Source organism: Periplaneta americana, chromosome 16 (assembly GCF_040183065.1).
Source record: "Periplaneta americana isolate PAMFEO1 chromosome 16, P.americana_PAMFEO1_priV1, whole genome shotgun sequence".
In the NCBI taxonomy this organism is placed as follows: domain Eukaryota; kingdom Metazoa; phylum Arthropoda; class Insecta; order Blattodea; family Blattidae; genus Periplaneta; species Periplaneta americana.
In genome coordinates, this window is record NC_091132.1 from 20,432,983 (window position 1) to 20,451,446 (window position 18,464).

The window sequence follows — 18,464 nt, forward strand, 5'->3', positions numbered from 1 at the left end:
AAGTGTAAAAAGTAAACCTGTCGGATTTTAAAATAGGCGGAGTCTAAAATTTCTTATATCGTCATCTGGAAAAACAAATAAAAAACTTGCAAATCAATATTTCAGGTATAACTCCCTGTAAAGTTGATTTGAATAATTTCGAGGGAAAAATTGTTCCGGAGCCGGGTATCGAACCCGGGACCTTTGGTTTGACGTACCAACGCTCTACCACTGAGCTACCCGGGAACTCTAACCGACACCGATCCAATTTTTCCCTCTATATCCACAGACCTCAAAGTGGGCTGACAACCGTCAAGCAACCAACTTCGAGTGCACACTAACTCCGTGTGACTTAAATTGTGGTTTTCTGTTAACGAACAGTGACGTGTATTATGCAAATCAATATTTCAGGTATAACTCTCTGTAAAGTTGATTTGAATAATTTCGAGGGAAAAATTGTTCCGGAGCCGGGTATCGAACCCGGGACCTTTGGTTTGACGTACCAACGCTCTACCACTGAGCTACCCGGGAACTCTAACCGACACCGATCCAATTTTTCCCTCTATATCCACAGACCTCAAAGTGGACTTAAGTCACACGGAGTTAGTGTGCACTCGAAGTTGGTTGCTTGACGGTTGTCAGCCCACTTTGAGGTCTGTGGATATAGAGGGAAAAATTGGATCGGTGTCGGTTAGAGTTCCCGGGTAGCTCAGTGGTAGAGCGTTGGTACGTCAAACCAAAGGTCCCGGGTTCGATACCCGGCTCCGGAACAATTTTTCCCTCGAAATTATTCAAATAAAAAACTTAATGCAAAAATATGCCCGGTTTTCAGCAAGTAAAGATGAAATTTGGCACGTTCTATTATTGGTATACAACGTACAGTACGTGCCTATTTCAATGTGCAGAATCGACAAAACTACTAAGAAATTCATCAATACATGAAAAGATTCGGTACTTTGATCCTCTGTAATGAATTTGGGTGGTCCCCGGCTGGGTTACAGGCTCGGCGCCAGATGAGCAGAGAAAAGATGGCGAGAAACACCACGTTCATAGTTCATAGTGCTTTAAATCCCTCTTTTGTTGCTGAGAGTAGAGTGGGAAGTGGGTAGATGGGTAGGGTAAGAAATTTCATAAATTAATAGTACTAGGAGAAAAAGTGAAAGGCGATTGCCATGAATAATTTCCAAACTCTGAGATTTTCAACTATAGTGTGATACGCAATTCGTTTGAATTTTTTTTTCCTGTCTTTTTTGAAGGACCACAAGGGCAGAACTCGAGGACCACAGGTGGTCCGCGGACCATAGTTTGAGAAACGCTGCTCTATACAACTTCACAATCATGCAAGTTAAGTACCTCGTCTATGATTGCCATCAAAATAAAAGTTCACCACATGTTAGTTAACATCCTGTATAAATAAAGGAACTCTACAACAGTCAATATTCTTTCAGCGTTCAGCGCCGGAAGCAAAAACCGACAACATCTGCAAGTTTGCATCACGCTTACAAGTATAGAGGGTTAGTCAGGATATTATTCTGCATCGTACACAAACACAAGACAGCTGAATGGTAGGCCACTGTTCCGGTTTTCAGATAAGGAACGCATAAATAAACCGATATAGAGGCTTGATTACTGAAGTAAAGTATTAAATGCGCAACTCTGTTGCTTTGCTGGCATGCCACCACACACATTCAAAGCTTTAATCAGCATGTGCAGTGACAGTGCTGACGGTGTATGCATTCCAAGTCAGGCATCTGTACTGCATATCAGGTGAAACTGGAGCGGCATTGTTTTAAATACAAATCCAGCGGACCAAACCCAGATTTATTGCCAGAGGAAAGTGAAGATTTATGATTCTCATACCTGTTGGGTGTGTCCCTTGTTTTGTTTTGCTAATTGCTTTGTAATGCTCACCACAGTACTAGGGAAGTTATACATACATTAGGGTTACTAAATGTCCTGGATTTCCCAGGATTGTTTAGGATTTTAATTAATGGTGTCCCCTGTGTCCTGGATTGAGTTATATTTATCCTGGAATGTAAAAAAAAGAAGACTAAAAAACCAATTCTTTGTTCTTTTCTATAAAATTAATTTAAAAAAATTTTACTCATTTTTAAGATCCTGTCCAACCTATGTTAAAAGTCTCATCGCCGCCTTTCGCCTACCGGGCTCTACTGAAATAAGAACGACAGTACTATACAGGGTGTTTCCGAGGTGGTGTTACAAACTTTCAGGGATAATGGCGAAGGGCACATGTATCGATTTGAGATAAAGAACCTGGTCCGGAAATGACTGAGTCGAAAGTTATAAACAAAAATATTTGTGTGGAAATGGAATTGTAATTTGGCAACACGTGCCCTCCTTCCCTTAACCTTTGGAACAATCGAGGATTTATTAATTTTTTTATTTTATTGGGTTATTTTATGACGCTGTATCAACATCTAGGTTATTTAGTGTCTGAATGAAATGGTGGTAATGCCGGTGAAATGAGTCCGGGGTCCATCACCGAAAGTTACCCAGCATTTGCTCGTATTGGGTTGAGGGAAAAGCCCGGAAAAAACCTCAACCAAGCAACTTGCCCCGACCGGGATTCGAACCCGGGCCACCTGGTTTCGCAGCCAGACGCGCTGACCGTTACTCCACAGGTGTGGATTCAATCGAGGAAAAATGGTAGGGGCCGGATGTCTCCTACGTGGGTACTAGGCCCAATACAATCTGTGAGCTTGTTTACTGTTCCGTTTGGCTCATCTGTATTCTAAAATCAGGTCTGCATACAGTATTCCGCTCTTATGTACTCCTCCATTTCACTAGGACTGATCGACTGGACACTGCAACTTGTACATATACACTGCTGTCTACAGACGTGCATATCAGGACCGAACATGTCCGTCACACATTACGCTATCTGTATTGCTTTAGGTAGTTTCCTGTCCCCACCCCTCAAACAGCGCACTGAATGGAATACTGTAAGTAGACAATGTAAACAACGTCAGATGACTACAGTATGTGTAAGGTGTACAGAGGAATAAAATTATTTCATTTCCACACAACTATTTTTGCTTGTAACTTTCGACTCGGTCATCTCCGGACCAGGGTTCCTTATCTCAAATTGATAAATGTGCCCTTCGCCATCATCCCTGAAAGTATTTAACACCACCTCGGAAACACCCTGTAGAACGCATTAGATATTATTACAATATTTTATTCTTTACTATCTTTCGAAATTGATTTATTATTGACAGTACTTAAGGGAACACTCCACTAAACCAAATTTTGAGAGCATGTTTAATAGACATGAACAACGATCGAGAAAGCAAGACTAACAGCGCCCGCAAAGCCGAAACCCACAAGACAATGTTCTATACGTCGCGTCGTTGACGTAAAGACTGCTTGTGAGTGTTTCGAGACGCCGAGATTGATCACTCCCGAAATCCCGAACGTCAAGCAGCCTTGAATCGCCATAGTAGTTTATACCTGACTGAACTTTTATCAACTTTAGCAACTGTTACATATGTATAAACAATCAAGTAGCCTATTTGAAGCATCATCTTTGCCTTTCAGTGTATAATAATCCGTTCCCCAGTCTTTATTTAATTACTAGGCCCTTATTAAAAGGCTATAAAATTTCTTTTCATAAGATCAAGTGTGCAATCTCAAGTAAAAAGATATTAACGTTATGTTTTATATTTCTTGGAAATACAAATTTATTTGAGTTTTTTTTCTATTTATATAACCATAGGTAATATCATACAATAGAACCAGAACATTTTGATAACTAAGATACTGTTCTGTTGTCTTTTTGTCTCGTATAAACATTTATAATGTTATTTATTTCAATGATGTATGTTATTCAAAGTTACGAAATCTTTCCACGCCGACCAAATGCTATTTCGAGAATGACGAGCGAGACTCGAAGCGCACGAGAATGACGAGTCGAGACTCGAAAGACAAATGCAACGAACACAGCGAGCGAGAGCGGCAGTTAGTTTTGTTCATCTCTAATGTTTATTTGTGAAGGACTAACAAAATCTAAGTTTTGAACTCCCAATTGTTTTTGGCTTTTCATTTCTTTTTCTATTATTTTTAGAAATATTTTCAAACCCAATTTTTAGTAAAAGATCTCAATTTTTAAGTTTCGTATTTGTTATTACAATCACAAGACATAGAGAAACATTTCTACGCATTTTATGAAATATCTCAATTATTTACTTTGAATAGTTTGAAATTTTAAAATTGTTACTTTTCCTATAATTCATAATAAATTCCTTAAAGACTGTACTGTCGGACATTTTTCCTATATAATTAGTTGAAATACACAAAATCAGTTGTATTGCAAATGAAATAATTATTAATTCAAATGTTTAATAACGTTAATGTACGCAGAATCATCATCTGTTCTGGATTCCTAATGAAAGAATCTGGGAACACACACATACACACACACATACATACATACATACATACGTACATACATACATACATTCATTCATTCATTCATTCATTCATTCATTCATTCATTCATTACACCGGGTGTTTAGGAATTCAATCGAAGAAATTTAAGGAGTTTTGGAGGGGTTCTAGGTACGTATTTTGAGAATAGGTATTAGAAGTCTGCGGGTTCAAACTTGCACGTAATGACGTGACATATTTTTTGGGTCAGTACGCCACTGATTGAGATATTTAAATAATTAAAAAAGAAAGACCACGGTGGGACTCGAACTTTCTACCTTTTGGCCTGAGGTTATCCGTTACACCACAGCATCATGCCGATAATTATTTTCTACAATAGGTAAAATACTGAAAATGAAAGAGTGAAACAAAAAGGAGTGGAATGGCGGTAGTTTTACAGATTCTACAGAAGCTAAATTTTGAAAACACGATTGATTAGTTCTTAACAGTTTGGCTTCGTACAATCCCTAATAAGGTCCGAAACTATGCCATACCTCTGTTTCATTTTAATACTGGATTATGAGTATCAAATACAAACAACTTTAACAACTAACAACTCGGAAATTTTTCGTCGGAGACCCTGAATTCCCTATCTCAAATTTGCTTCTCTACAACCCTTCTATAACCAGATAAATTTCTTCTATCGAATTCGGAAACATTCTGTGTACATTACATACATGCATGCACACATATCACTTATACATGTACATCGTACACACATACAGTATATACAGTATGTATATTATACACACATACAGATGCATCATACACGCATACACACATGTATCATAATGGTATTATATACAATGAGGGATATAATGATTGAACAACTCAGTCTTTTTTAAGACAAAGAATGCCACACTGCGCATGCTCCGAGCAGAAAGTTTTACGGTCATAATATGTTGACCAGATATTCGCTTCGCTTTTCTGTTTAAATATTACATATCTATGCTGAGAAGGAATTAAAACTATGGCCTCTTATGAACCATGCTACATATCTTGAAACACCTTCGCCCGCTCAACAATATTATGCCCCTCACTGTACATTTATTTATTTGAAGCGTGCATTTCCAGAACGTTGTAAGTACCAATTTGTAAAGTTTACAGTAGGAACAAAAATAGTTTTATACAGTACATACAACGTTGTGACTTGCACTACCTGAAAGTGCACTACTTTATTACTTGGGCAGCACTTTCTTCACAACCTTTCGTAATATTGTTAAGCAAGGTACCTACAACTGATATATGTGAAAAAATAGATTCTCCCGGTTTCGGCACTTACAATGGTATGAAAATGCACGCATTTATTTATTTATTTATTTAGCCTATTTATTTATTTATTTAGCTAATAATTGTAACATAAAATATAATACATACAGAAAAACATTAGCTCGCCCCTAAAAGAGTAGAACTCGTGCTCAGGGGCGGATTCCTGAATTGAAATTAATAAGTATACAATACAATTTGTCCTATGTCTACTATGCAGTTAGAATATATAAATTTAAATTTACAATTTTTCAATTTTTATAAAATCCATACATAACTTTTTAAATTTAATACTAGAACTATTAGAATTGACAAGATTAGGATATTTAAAATATATAAACTTGTTATAGGCCTATATTCTTGGGCCTAAATTACTTACTTACTTATTTACTTACTGGCTTTTAAGGAACCCGGAGGTTCATTGCCGCCCTCACATAAGTCCGCCATTGGTCCCTATCCTGAGCAAGATTAATCCAGTCTCTACCATCATATCCCACCTCCCTCAAATCCATTTTAATATTATCTTCCCATCTACGTCTCGGCCTCCCCAAAGGTCTTTTTCCCGCCGGCCTCCCAACTAACACTCTATATGCATTTCTGGATTCGCCCATCTCAAACGTCTGGATTTAATGTTCCTAATTATGTCAGGTGAAGGATATAATGCGTGCAGCTCTGCGTTGTGTAACTTTCTCCATTCTCCTGTAACTTCATCCCTCTTAGCCCCAAATATTTTCCTAAGAACCTTATTCTCAAAAACCCTCAATCTCTGTTCCTCTCTCAAAGTGAGAGTCCAAGTTTCACAGCCATCCAGAACAACCGGTAATATAACTGTTTTATAAATTCTAACTTTCAGATTTTTTGACAGCAGACTAGATGACAGAAGCTTCTCAACCGAATAATAACAGGCATTTCCCAAATTTATTCTGCATTTAATTTCCTCCCGAGTGTCATTTATATTTGTTACTGTTGCTCCAAGATATCTGAATTTTTCCACCTCTTCGAAGGATAAATCTCCAACTTTTATAGTTCCATTTCGTACAATATTCTGATCACGAGACATATACATATACTACTATGATTAAATACTGTAACAGTGTTGCATTTTGGTTCAAACAATCTTAAATATGATGCTTAAACATCACTTTTTAGATATTATAGATAAATTGTAAGGATTTACAAAGCGGTATTACGTAATTACCCTGTACTTTAAGCATTGGAATAGGAATAAGTTTTTAAGAATACATACTTAAGGATCCGCAGCCAGCGACGTGAAGGATGGGTAGACTTCAGAGGTATTTAAAATTTTACACACCTCGGCCGGTTTTAAATGTCGGATATAATAATTAGTCAGTGTTTATTTCCTGTGGCCATGAACTGGCTGTGCTATTAGTAGCCTGGTGGCTTCCATAGAAAACATCACCAAAGACAGGAAAACTTGGCTCTGTCATGCGAAGGGAATGGCGAACTATTGTTAACCAGTTCACTTAACCGTGACTTGCGAATCGTGATCGTATTTTTTTTAACTCGAATGCCTTAAAACGTGACTCTGAATTAAATCCATCACGGTCAAGGTTAGACACTGCCCGAGGCTAACGAAACAAAACAGTTCTTCCAATGAGAGTGCAGTAAATACAACCGCTCGACCAATCAGAAGCTAGTTACCTTGTCGTATATGCGAAAGTCATCTGTTTGATATTGGGTTGCGCGAGTCTCAGTGGCGGCACGTCAGAAGCCTGCCATCTGTCGACTAAAAACAGAAAATGTCAAACAATTTACAACTGTTTTTAAATAGACAACAATTGATCTACATCCATTTCGCCATCAAATTGCTAATGTCCCTCCTGGGTCTTGACATATCTCAATATTGCCTCGATTCCTCACTGTCTTCAGTTTCTTAGCTAGTATTCCTAAAGTTTATAATGCAACTTTTTGAAGAATATCTTTCACGTAAAAAGACTGATGTTCAGCAATATTTCACACGTATAATTTTCAACTAGTTGTGCCAAATTCTCGTTTCACAACTTCTAAAAAAATGGTTTAAATAGATTTACTGTCGATTTGTTTAATAAACTGTATGTGGAGGCCACCACCATGTTAATTTAAGTAGATTTAAGAAACCATAAAGGCCCGTTCACAATGAAAATTAAACATAACCGTAACATAAACACAGAAGTTTGCGCCCAGGCTACCAAATGGGATCATTCACAATGATTCACATAAGCATTGACATAAACATTACCGTAAGACGTTAACATGAAAGTTTGCAAACTCCAAACTTTCATGCTTATGCTTACGTGATTTGCAAACAGAACACAATCGTGGAGTGCTGAACTATACGACAGAATATGAGGAAATGGCGTCATTGTTATGTTTCCACGGTTACCAAGTATGTTTGCTGTTATGTTTATGTTCCCATCGTGAATGATGGTATGATTTCTTGATTTTACCGTAACGTTTATATTCTTAAGTTAACGCTTACGCTATGTTTAATTTTCATTGTGAATGAGCCTTAATAAATAATAATTAATAAATTAACCATCCGTTCTATAATTTTTTTACATGATTCTCTAAATATTATACTTTCACTCTGTACATTTCGTTAGTGCATTGAATCATTGTATATTTGATAGGCCTACTTTGACAATAATAAATTTAATATTAATAATGAAACAAATGAAACAAAAGTGTAGGGCAAGTTCATACCATACGAGGGGAGTATCGCAAAAACAAATGAAGAAGGAAGTATCTTAAAACTGAGGCTCAAATTGCTAAACTATATATATATATATATATATATATATATATATATATATATATATATATAAGCACTTCTTCACTAGAGAGTGAACTCCTTAATACACAAGCAGGGTGGAGGGGTAGGCATGATCTCCCTCCCCTTAGCCCTTACTTGTTCATTCAAAATTAAACACTTTGGGTATCTTCCTCTTGCTGTGTATTGCTGGCTATATTTTATATGATGTAATCTTTGCCGACTACTGATTTAATCTTTATAATCCTGTCATTAAAATTAAATATAATATAAAATTAATAAAACATTATCTAAAAAAATGAAGAAGGGAATTTAAAAATCACGTATCATTTTTTCTTCAGATTGTTTTCACACAAGATAAAGTGATCAACAAAGTAACACAGACAATTCTAAAAAAAAAAAAAAAAAAAAAAAAAAAAAAAAAAAAAAAAAAAACTTTTATCAGAAGAGTTATTTGATTATTAAGCATAGGCTACCTCTAATATGAAACTTATTGAAACAAAAATTTAGAATTTTTAAATATCTGCAACAATTGATTTTAACGTAATCTTTGCCATTACAAAAATTAAACCGAAACAAGCTTCAGTTGCGTCGCTAAGAGAATGGCATAGTAGGCCTATACGGCAATTTCTGGATCATTATACAATCAATGTGACTTGCATGGTTTATATTCTTATTTATTATATAAATAAAAGAACTCTCAAGATGGAATGTACTAATCCTCCGTATGATATTATTTGTTTAATTCTTAAACCCATTCTTACCTAACCTATAGTGTGCTTTACTTAACCTAAGAAGCTAATATGGCCATCTTTTCAATGTTGCCAACTGTTACCAGATAATATCAATTTGCAGGCAATTTCACATAAAATTCTATGTACTGAAGAAAATAATACTAATTATTATTTATTTATTTATTTATTTATTTATGGTTGATTAATCTAATATTAAACTGTATTTTGTCTGAAAACATGAAATTCATTGCTTTGACTAAGCAGTTTACGATTCATGAGACTTAACCTAAAAAATTATTTGACCACATGAAATGATTAGTACGAACTTCGAAAACCGAATACCACTTTAAAATATAGAGTAATGCTGTTTATTTATTAATTATTAATTATTACTGTATTATCTTTTAAAATTATTAGTGTTATAAGTTATTAATTACGTTCAAATTTCAAATTACATTGCTTATAACTTTAGTTTCATTAAAGTTAACAGCTTTTTCAAAGGGAAATAATGATGTCAACATAATAGTTACAAAGTAACTGTCAGTTGTAATATAGTAAAACCTCGTTCATCTGGACCCCTATAAACGGGACTAAGCTTAATCCGGACAGAAAAAAAGGATGACTTTGGAAAAATTAAAGAACCTTGTTTTAAGACTTATTTTTATACGTTAGAACTATGGAATTACAATATTACACCTATAACATTAAAAATAAAGAAAATCCATCAAGTTTACATTAAAGTACATAAACTATACAAACAAACATTATTATCGATTACATAAACAAAGGTTTCAAGTATAAGTATGAGGCAAAACGAGAAAGCAAGGTTTTAAATAGTCTTATTGTGTAGTAGACATAAGACAAATTATATTATATACTTCTCAATTTCAATTCAGGAATCCGCCCCTGAGCAGGAGTTCTGCAGTTTCAGGGGTGAGCTAAAGTTTTATATGTTTTGGGTATTATATTTTATGTTACAATTATTAGAAAATAAATAAAATAAATGTAGCTAGAAATCAACAATCGCATTCGTCATATAGCTCCGTAACGGCTAAAAATATTTACCCTTGTTGTGGATACTCAATGCAGTCAGTTTCTATTAGAGTCCGTAAGTTTTAAGTTAGGTTATTTCAGTTAATCCGGATTTCGTTAAACCGGTCAACTTATCCTCCCAATTAGTCCGGATTAACGAGGTTTCACTGTATTTGTCAGTACCAAGAAATAAAGTTGGCAAAAGGAAATTCAACCTGACAACTAGAAAATCACTACAATTCACTAGCATACTATAACAGGGGAAATTTGTTAGGTTTCATCTTTACGTTATAAAGTAAGAAGATCCGGACTATAGGCCTACCAAAAATAAAGAAATTTCAAGCAAATGAATCCCCCGTCACTTTTTGCTGTAATCGTTCACATTCTGAAGCAACAATGAACAAACATTCCATGTGGTCAACGCAGTACAAGCTTAGAGTAAACACAAGATGAAGGCTTATGAAAAAAGATCAATCTTAATTTTCTTGTCGGAAATCGAACCCGGCTCGACGTGATTCGTTGCCGGAATCGTTACCTGCCAACCATCATTATCTGCAATTAATAATAGCAATCTCAACGTGTGGAGCTTGGGGTCGAGGAGTGAGTCATACACAGGAAAAGAAAACAAGAAGCATCATCCAAGCTGTTGCGTAATCCACAGTTAGCCGTGACAATAAGGGATGCTTCTTCAGGAAGTGGGGGCAGACATATGATTCATAATGACCGCTTGTAGGTGCTCATTGAAGTGACACAACAATTGAGTTCAGGCCTGTGATGTACGTGGGCACTGCCGCAAATTAGAGAAATTGGCTTCTTCAAAATATCTGCTGCAATTACAGTACTTCAAGGCTGGTTATGAAATTGTAACATGCAATGGCGTATCGGAGAATTCGGAACAGAGGCGGTACCAACAGCTGATGGCTAGAGCCCACCAAATGTTAACCCTTTTCCATCTTTCTATGCTCTACTTTCTATCAATATCCTAATATAGAAAGCAAACGAGTATTGACTTTTACTAGACACTGTTAAATTTCGTTATGACATCGGTTTATATGACAGCTCGTTTACGGCATCAAATATTCTCTCGTCCCTTTTTAGACAAGTTTTCTTCATTCAGTATGTCGTTGATTAATATGAAAAAAAAACTTGCTTTAAAAGTATAAAAGATGTTTTGAAAATCGATATGGTGGCTACTCTTGCCATGCAAGTCGTAATTGGTCATCTTCAGCTCTAGGTTTCATTGTACTGCGCGGTTATGTGAAAGTAATAAGAGTTCAGAGATCTGCTAACTTCCTTATATATTCTACAATGGAAGTCTTTTATCAACAGTAATCTCACTAGACGTTTTGATTTATCTAGAGAAAATCAAAACTCGAGTGGGATTTAATTGACTATTACACGATTAGAAGAAAGTATATAAAGATTAGAAGTAACGAAGTACTCCAATACAATAAAATATTAATTGACTTACGAAAATACAACTGTCTTCAAATGTATTATTGTACCATCTCAACATTACAAATATTACGCTAGATGCATGCTAGATGGCAGTAGTGAGTTATGATTACTAGCAATGCCTTCTCGTCGAGAAGTTATCGATCTATATCACGATGGCAGTGTTACTAGTCAAGGAGGCTTTGTTGATTCAGTTTCATTTTTATTAAAACAGTTGCATTCCACTTCAATTATCCGAATTCCAGTAATCAACGTCACTTGGCAGATGATTTTCAATAAATATTAATATTAAACAATCTCTAATACGTGACTATCCATAATATCATATAGCTTTTATTTTTATTTTAGTAGGTTATTTTACGACACTTCATCAACAGCTTTGGTTATTTAGCGTCTGAATGAGATTAAATGAGTCCGGGGTCCAACACCGTAAGTTACTCAGCATTTGCTCATATTGGGTTGAGGGAAAACCCCGGAAAAAACCTCAACCAGGTAACTTGTCCCGACCGGGAATCGAACCCGGGCCACCTGGTTTCGCGGCTAGACGTGCTAACCGTTACTCCACAGGCGTGGACAATATCATATAGCAGAAGCTATAACATAACCTAAATAATGTACACAAGTGTTAGAAAAGTTTTAATTAACGACGATGACATAAAAAAATAAACATGAATAGTTTTAAAAGGAATAATTATTGAATGTACAATTTTCAAATTTGAATGTGGTTGGTGGTTCAATTGATGTTACATTGGACGTGTGCGTAATAGAAGTGGAACTCGATGTAGGCCTACATGGTGTATTCAACTTATTCAGGATTTTCGAATGGTGCTTTTCATTTATTTGTAAACAGGATTTCAGAAGATGCATAGGTATGATCAGTGATTTTTATTAATTCTTGTTCTTGAATGCCAATGCGAGTCATATTTGAAACTGCTGTGCATCGACTGGATTGGTTTGTGTATATATATATTTTGACGTCCAGACCAGCGCAGTTTCAAATGTTGGCAAACAAAGAAACAAATGCTAGGGACGCGATAAAATTAAACAAATGCTAGGGACGCGATAAAATTGTGCGATAAGCAGCCATGATTGGTTGAAATACGTCCTTTCGTACCGTTTTATTGGTCAAAAGTAGAATGACGTAGTAAAAGTGTAATAGTCAATGAAATAGCACCGCAGTAGGATTAAGAAGTTTAAACGCGCCGATATAATAGAGGTGTCGAATATGAGTTGACTGCAGGTGGATTAATTTGAATTATTTTAAAAACATGTGGACTTAGATGGAAATAAAAATACATTTGTTAGTTTATTAGATCCATAGAGTTGCTAAAAAAATATAAACGCAATCAGAAATATGAAGGTCAAAATTTGTACAATTTTGTGCGATTTGACGTGGAAGACTCTCTCTCTCTCCCCCCCCTTTTTTTTCTTTCCTTTTTTTTAATTTTCATTTTACAGTGAAATTTGATTTCAAACACTTGTTGGTAAATCTTTTCTGAAGTTTGTTCTTGAAAACCTTGTGGAAGTCGGATCTTGTTTTGTTATTACATTGTCGCGGTCGCGGCGAGAGTGAAAGGAAAGTGTTCAGCTGCAATGCCGGTATCACGTTATTATATTATGAAACTGATTAAATTTAACTGTTTGCATTGTTGAAAATCAAATTGGATGTGTGTTTATAATGTATCGCTATAAATAGTAAACAGAATAAAATTCTCAGTTACATTTCCTATATAGTATGGCGTCAACAATACTATTTAATCACTTTCCAGCTTGTGCACTATATAATTCGATATTAAAGGTTTATTCTGCAAAGAGTTGGAGTTCATTTTTCAATTTACTTTATATTTCCTATCAAAATAAGAATTACTCGTAACAATTATACCACCAACAAAACCAGTGCTTAAAAGTAAACCACAGCCCGGCTTTCATTTTGTTTCAATAATGAATAAGTTTGAATATGACGACAAATATTACAAAAACAGCCCTAGTCATTTTAATGAAATTGAGTTAAGGACACATTTGCTACTATTTTAAATGTTTATAGACTCCAAAAACGACCTACATCAAGTGCAATAGATACAAGGATAAACACCAGTTGAACGGAAATAGCTGACATGTTTATTTTTTATTGTTCTCCTGAAAAATAGCAATTTTGACAAGAGTTGTTTTTATAATTCATCTAGTCTGCTGTCAAAAAATCTGAAAGTTAGAATTTATAAAACAGTTACATTACCGGTTGTTCTATATGGTTGTGAAGCTTGGACTCTCACTTTGAGAGAGGAACAGAGATTAAGGGTGTTTGAGAATAAGGTTCTTAGGAAAATATTTGGGGCTAAGAGGGGTGAAGTTACAGGAGAATGGAGAAAGTTACACAACGCAGAGCTGCACGCATTATATTTTTCACCTGACGTAATTAGGAACATTAAATCCAGACGCTTGAGATGGGTAGGGCATGTAGCACGTATGGGCGAATCCAGAAATGCATATAGAGTGTTAGTTGGGAGGCCGAGACGTAGCTGGGAAGATAATATTAAAATGGATTTGAGGGAGGTGGGATATGATGGTAGAGACTGGATTAATCTTGCTCAGGATGGGGGTGAATTTATTTATTTTATTGGGTTATTTTACGACGCTGTATCAACATCTAGGTTATTTAGCGTCAGAATGAAATGAAGGTGATAATGCCGGTGAAATGAGTCCGGGGTCCAGCACCGAAAGTTACCCAGCATTTGCTCGAATTGGGTTGAGGGAAAACCACGGAAAAAACCCCAACCAAGTAACTTGCCCCAACCGGGATTAGAACCCGGGCCACCTGATTTCGCGGCCAGACGCGCTGACCGTTACTCCACAGATGTGGACGGATAGGGATCAATGGCGGGCTTATGTGAGGGCGGCAATGAACCTCCGGGTTCCTTAAAAGCCAATAAGTAAGTAAGTAAGTAAGTTGTTTTTATAATAATGTCTTCATATGTTTCTTTGCATCAAGTCTGATGTGTTTCGTCAGGTCGACTTGATGACATCATCAATGCTTTCTCTGTTAAGAAAGTACGAAGGAAATCTTTATAATTCACAAGTAAGATGCATGTACTTTGATTTCAGTAATTTATTGTTTTCTGAATTGTAACCTTTCACTTAAAACTATTTTAAACTAAACATGACCTGTATAATGGCTACTCATAAACTAGTTGTGGAAGTTGTAGGGCGGCAAATTTTAGCACTGTCTAGGAGCGGCACTATACATAAATCGACCCTGATACTAAGAGCGTCTTTGACTGCTACAATAAGGATATCTTATGCCAAGTTTTACCGTCAGATGGCAGGAGTGTTCCATGCGGTGCAACATGTTGTAGGGCTATGTTTTGTCATATGCTACAGTTGATTACGTTTTCCCGCTTGTTGGTTTTCTGTGCGTGTCAAAATTATATTTACAGTTATTTTGTATAACCTAGTAAAATTTAATATTTTCTTACCTCTTAATTTAATTTAATTTACAATAAATAATAACGTAAACCTGTATAATATTGAGCGATTCCCCGAGATGGGTGGGGAAATCTGCAGTATGCAGAATATAAATACGAGTAAATTGAATGTGCATGAACCTAAGCGAGAACTTTGCGAACAATATCCACGAATATAAAAATAGGAAATATATCGAAAGTGAATATTGCCCTCTTTAATAATTAGTATTTAAGAACCGTACGCTAAAAACAGGATATGCAGCCACCAATGTGTTTTTTTTTTATAGGGAAGAGACTATCGAGATTGAATTCCTTGTATTTTTTTTCTGTAGTTGCAGAAAGAGCAAATGCAATTTTTAATAGGATGATATAATAACATATGATCGCAATAGTATAACGATTAGTAGTGTGTTTTGTAGGTTAAGGACATACAGTTTTGAATACTGTGTGGGATGATTTTGAAAATTTGAACTTAAAACATGGCTTTAACAATTAGGGTACTGTACATTAAAAACATTATTCACGAAATGGATTTCACTAGGGATCGTCCTGGATAATAAACATTCCAGTTTATCGAGAGTTTACTGCAGGCGTAAAATTCGGAGACTCCTACAACTACTGCATCATAGCTCGCTGTCGAGGTTGCATAGGGGAGAGTCGGGTAGTATCGGACATCGGGTAGTATCGGGCAGTGCGTTTGTTTCATCTACCACCATATGGTAGTACCTGAATGATATGGTTACGTTTCTCTATGCGACATCACAGAAACGTAACCATGTCAATCAGGTACTATCATCATGTGGTAGATGAAAGAAACTCACTGTCCGATATTATCCGATGTCCGATACTACCCGACTCTCCCCTATATTTTTATTAATTTTTCCTTTTCCTCTTCCAAAATGAAACTATAGTCAACAATTCCTTGCTTGAAGTAGTTACTTTTATTTAATAGCTAGTTCTTTCGAGGCCTAATTGTATTACTTATATTTTTTAAGGTTTAAAGCATATATTCAGAATATTTCGGGACCTGATTGAAGACAAAAAGCTTCCCCTGGTTTTTATATATATGAACGTAACAAAAATTTGCCATTTTTAGTTGTTTTTAAGAGTATTTAATATACTAATACACTACGTATATCCTCAATGTTTATATACAGAAAAACACATGCACACGCAAAGCGCATCCCTCATAGTACACGTGCGCTATCTGTTGGTGCTAGTTCAGGATATCCCTATTTCAGAGATCTGGTCGAGAAACAACCTCTGTCCTTTCGGTGGGAAGTCGCCAGATGTCCAAGTTGTTTGTTTACAACAGAGACGACTGTACTCCGCCTTGCCCATTCCTGGAACAGCAGGTCCTAGCCTATCCTTCTTGACGTCAATGTAGGACCTGCAATAACCGTATAAGGATGGCGTAGGCTGTGCCTCAGGCCTGCCGAAACGTAAGTTTGCCCTTGACAAGTTCGCTCGCTCATCTGCAGTCGAGGTGGCGACGTTGCTCTCCCACGCAGAGCTCGAGATGTGCAACCTTCATGAAGAAGGGTCATACGGCCCGAGTCAAGGTCACAGTGCTCCTTGTTAAGACTCCAACGCCTGCCGCAGTAATGCGAGATGGACTATTTCAGTCACAGTTTTTGTTCGGCCGTGCCCGGTCAATGTCAAAGCAAGACGCAGGGTGCGTATCCATTTTGTTTAGTGTAACAGTGACAGATCTGGCCTGCGGGAACAACTCCCGCTGATGTAACATCCGTTCATCGCAGTCCTGCATTTCACAAGACTTGCCAGTGCAGAAGATTCTAAATCTAACCGAAACTGAAAAGCTGATGGACGATGATAATGGACCAACGAAGGTACAATGACAATGGCAGTGGAAACTGAAGTAATCTAAAAAAAACCTATCCAGCATCCTCGTCTTTTTACTCCTCTTTCCCCGTTTCAATTCTTCTTCTTCCTCTAGTCATCCGTTTCATCATCATCATCATCATCATCATCGTCATCATCATCATCATCATCACCTTTATCATCTACTTTCAGAGCTCAAATTGGACCGGAAGGGACCGGAATGGCATTTCGATTAGTGCATTTCTCGAATCTTTCTGTTCAGTTTCGTAAGAAATGCCTATTGTTCGTTCCTATTCAATTTAGTATTAATTAGACATGATATTTTAACACATTTTAACGCGAATACATCTATAAGTTCGGTCCAATACTAAGGTTGCCAACCCAGAAAGTTAACCAACACATTTTCAGGCCATTTTTGTCGCGCCTATAATTTCTAAAGTACACAATATTTTGCTCATGATATGGCGTTGTTAGCAGAAGAATAGACGATACCCTAGATCATATATATCCAGATAGCTCGGCCTTATAGGCTTTGACGGTAACAACTTTTGTCAGGTTTACTATGCTGCCATCTAGTTGTTACATAAGGAGTCACGTCATAATTCCCAAATTGCATTAGTGACTGTACTGCCATCTCGTGTTCGTTTACGGCGGACGGGTGGCGATCCTGGCGGTTGTTCTCTTCAAATTGCTGCCGATTTTAACGTAGGGATGAGCTATCTGTTACATATATGATCTAGGACATACTTGGGCATCTTGCCTCACTTGAGAATTTGTGCCTCACTGACCTTCACAGAGCTTATCGGTCTGAGTGACATCATCATTACAGTCCCCGTTCCTCCCTCACGTAGCTCCTAGGCGTGGGCAGGTTCTATATCAGTTTCATTAGCAATGTCAGTGGTGGCATAATGGCATTATCAAAGCAGTGTGTACGCGTTAGAAAACGATTATTTCATGAGAAATGGGAGGAAGAGTTTTTTTGCTGTTTAGAAGGGGAGAACATACGATGTATATTATGCTCGAAAACCCTATTAGGCATTAATAAATTTAATGTACAACGACATTACTCCTTATGTCATAAAGAACATGCTGAATTAGAAGGTAAGACAAATTAAATGCTATTTTTTCGTACTATTCCGAAGAAAATTTACGATCGTAACATTTGCATAGTATACTAAATACGGCATTATACCTTAAACACGCTGCATTAAAAGATACGAGGAATCCAAAAGAAATTTATTTAAAAAAATATTAAATGTGCGTAGAAAAGGAAATATGATTTTCTGAAATTATTTTCGGTCGAGAACGTGCAAATCTATTAAGTAATCTTGATAAACGCCAGAATATTCAAGAAAATAAACGTAGACAACGTGATGGAATATTATTGGCTAGTTACGCTATTTCTCGCCTGTGATTTAAATCAATTCAGCGACGGAGAAACAGTAATGAGGTTTATGATTAAAGCTGCCGAATTAATTTGCC

The 18,464-nt window shown here is 36.4% G+C and overlaps 1 protein-coding gene and 3 non-coding genes across 4 annotated transcripts in view; 1 reads left to right on the plus strand and 3 right to left on the minus strand.

Moving 5' to 3' along the window:
• Positions 1 to 18,464, minus strand: part of LOC138692289 (protein FAM13A) — a 461,772-nt gene that overhangs the window by 412,462 nt on the left and 30,846 nt on the right. The gene's annotated exons all lie outside the window — the stretch shown is intronic.
• TRNAD-GUC (transfer RNA aspartic acid (anticodon GUC)) lies at positions 154 to 225 on the minus strand. The gene has a single exon. It is a non-coding gene; the product is annotated as a tRNA-Asp (tRNA).
• On the minus strand, positions 439 to 510 carry TRNAD-GUC (transfer RNA aspartic acid (anticodon GUC)). The gene has a single exon. It is a non-coding gene; the product is annotated as a tRNA-Asp (tRNA).
• TRNAD-GUC (transfer RNA aspartic acid (anticodon GUC)) lies at positions 678 to 749 on the plus strand. The gene has a single exon. It is a non-coding gene; the product is annotated as a tRNA-Asp (tRNA).